This window comes from Protopterus annectens, chromosome 13.part0, assembly GCF_019279795.1.
Source record: "Protopterus annectens isolate FY-2018-M chromosome 13.part0, PAN1.0, whole genome shotgun sequence".
Classification (NCBI taxonomy): domain Eukaryota; kingdom Metazoa; phylum Chordata; order Ceratodontiformes; family Protopteridae; genus Protopterus; species Protopterus annectens.
In genome coordinates this window covers 1171797332-1171800515 of record NC_056747.1, presented here as the reverse complement: position 1 = coordinate 1171800515, position 3184 = coordinate 1171797332, and positions in this window count along the sequence as shown.

The window sequence follows — 3184 nt, the reverse complement described above, 5'->3', positions numbered from 1 at the left end:
AAATACAAATTATGACCTTGACATCACACTATGAATTTAACATATCTCATCTTGCAAGAGGTCTATAATTTTCTTTCACAACCCCTGTCTCCAAGGCAAATGATTAAATGTGGAAAATGTACAGTCCTGTTTTGACAGTCTTCCCTTAGGCAATGAGTGTCCATCTTTGAGAAAAGGTCAGAGTAACAAGAATAACAATGATGGATTCATTGGACAGCTTTTGTGACCTCATTCTAAAAGTAAGTTAGCTTCAGCAGTTTACTTTTCCACTTTTTTATAACTATACAAAGTCGCTGTTAGTGTGTATTATAGTGCAACAAAATATTTCTTTGTATAGAGTTAGTGCATATGAAATATTTACTGTAGGAACAATCCCACTAGGGTGGGAGGTTGGCATAAAGGCTGGGAGGTTGGCATAATGGTTAAGGTGCTTACCTTACAGACGCAAGGTGCACCATTTGATTCTCACATGGGGTAATTAGCCAGGCTTAAAATGGCTGATATGGGTAGCTAACCTAGTGCTAATCTATAAACCTATGACTTTGTATAATTATAGAAAGTGGAAAACAACATATTTATTTATTTTTATCCAAGGTAGACTGACCTGCATACCTTTAACTTATTCATTTTTAACTGTGGCCATTAATATTTTAAACTGTAATTTTTGCTGTTATATGTAATTTCTGACACATCAAGGTAAAACGTTCGACCTTACACATTTTGAATGCTGAAATGTTCTTGTTTCCTGCTTATCCTCTGTTTGCCGAGTGCTAATAATTTCTGTGTATGCTTTATTCGTATTACTTATTTTGCATGTATCATTTTCATATTTTGTAAATGCATTGGTTCAGTTGTCACACTTACAGCCTACTGAATTTCAAGAAACTTGATTCCCATAATCTTACATTGATATTTTTTATTTCCTATATGTTGTTGTTGTTGTGTCTTTCAGCTTATCCCGGTTAGGAGTCGCCACAGCGGAACTCCGGTCCGCTAATGTTTGGTAGTGGATTTTTACATGCCGAGTTACCAGCCCTGACGCACAACCTTCAATGAAGGTATGCCCATTCATGTATGCCTCCACACAGAAGATGCTCTAGCTGAGAATCGAATGGGACAACGTCTTGCTGTGAGGCGACAGCGCTACCGCAGCACCACTACTGCGTACACATCAAAATTATTTTTGAAAGATCTTAATGACTACTTCTCCTGATAACAAGTGGAAGCTTACTTCATAATCTCAGAATGCATTGTATAACATATTTGTGACTTTTTAGTATCAATGACATTTCATTTTAAATATTAAGTTCAACAATCCAGTGCTAACTCCCACAGCAGTATGTTTCAGATTTTCCCCTGCATTTATTAAAGGTCCTAGTGTCAACCATACAGCTTGCGCTAAAAAGGTCCTGTTCCCATGAGGTAGTATTTTGAGATTCAGACACATATTAGAAGTAGGGCCTCTTTATTGACTAATTTGCATGTCTGTGAATCATAGTTAATACTGATCCGCACTTTGCGGTAGTGAAGTACAGCAGCCACATTGCGTAGAGATAGGAATCCACCCCATCACTCTTCCACAAATACAAATACATACATAAACAAACACACATAGACACAAACACCACAGTCCCAGTACATGGCTGCCCTCCACTATCTACTATTTTCATACCACCCATGATCCCCAAACTAGTTGAAGTACAATTAATCCACAGGGGTGCAGATTGTTCCCTGGTGGCTAGTGCTTGTCCCCAGCCCAAATCCCCATACTGCTAGAAGTGCTTCTTTGGCACCACTGTAACTTCCCTGGTGTCTTGTTGTCCCCCCACTCTTGATCCCCTTCCTGCTATAACTGCCTGTTTGGCACGACTGTAATTTATCTGGTGTCTAGTTGCCCCCCCCAGCCCCGATCTCCATACTGTTATAAGTGCCTGTTTAGCACCACTGTAGTTTCCCTAGTGGCTAGTGTTTCCCTCAGTCCCAATCTCCTTCTTGCTATATGTGCCTATTTGGCACCATTGTAATTTTCCTGGTGTCTAGTTGCCCCCAGCCCCGATCCCCATACTGTTTCAATGTTTGGTAGACAAACATGGCCAAAAGGCCATGTTCACTACCACAACATGGTGGGGCCATTGATGCTGATGCCTTCCTGGAAGTAGGTCTGGGTGAGACTGGACATGGCTAATTAGCATATGCCCCTCCCAGGCTGCTTCATTAGCATTCAACATGGCTATGGAACCGGCCCTGTGCAGTGCTACACATCTTCCTGCTAGAACACCATGCAGCACTATGTTAGGACTATTCCTGAATCCCAAAAGGTGACCATTTCATTTACACAAAGATGCATAGGTTGTGGTAGAGTTTCAGTCAGAACTGGATCAGACCTACTTTATAGAGTAAGCAAAGTTCACTTCTAAATAACTTGTAAGAAACAGAATATGGTGATAGCTATTGAAGCTTTTATGAATAAATTAAGTTTTCCAAACACATACTTTTCTAGTAAGGAATCATTGTGCCTTTTCAGGTTCTTTTAGATAGCTAGTTCAACAACTATGAAATGCAATTTTATATTCAATAATAGGTCAGATCTGTGCGGTACATAATTACAAAGATAAAACTGAATAAAACATTGAGAATGGCACCTGCAAGATAGCAACTGATTTCTTACACATATTACAATAAATATATGGTTCTAGCACACAAAAATACACCAAGTAGTTAGTTTATACTAGGTATGCACTGTAGGATTAGCATGTAATGAATGTAGCAACAAACATGGCAGAAGAGGAAAAAAAGGGTCTACCTACCATGAGGGACTGTGACAAATTTCAACTTGGTATTCACAAATGGTTATGCAAAATTATCTATGGTACTGTACACAGTACAGTAAGAAGTTGAAAAGCTGAAATCATCACATTATAGCTTAAATTATGATATGGAATATTCTCTGGGTCAGATACAGTTAGACAAGTCATGTACTGATAACTGACTTAGGTAAGCACAAAGTTACACTTCTAATGTGACTGAAATGAGATTCTTGCCTTCCTGCGCTATACATCAATTTTTAGGTAACTCTATTCCGGGTTTTTCCAATGTATGCAGTATACTGACAATCACAAAATGTATTCTTGATTTGTGAATATTATCTAGTCTGCCAAAATAGAATGTACAAATACATTTAGTT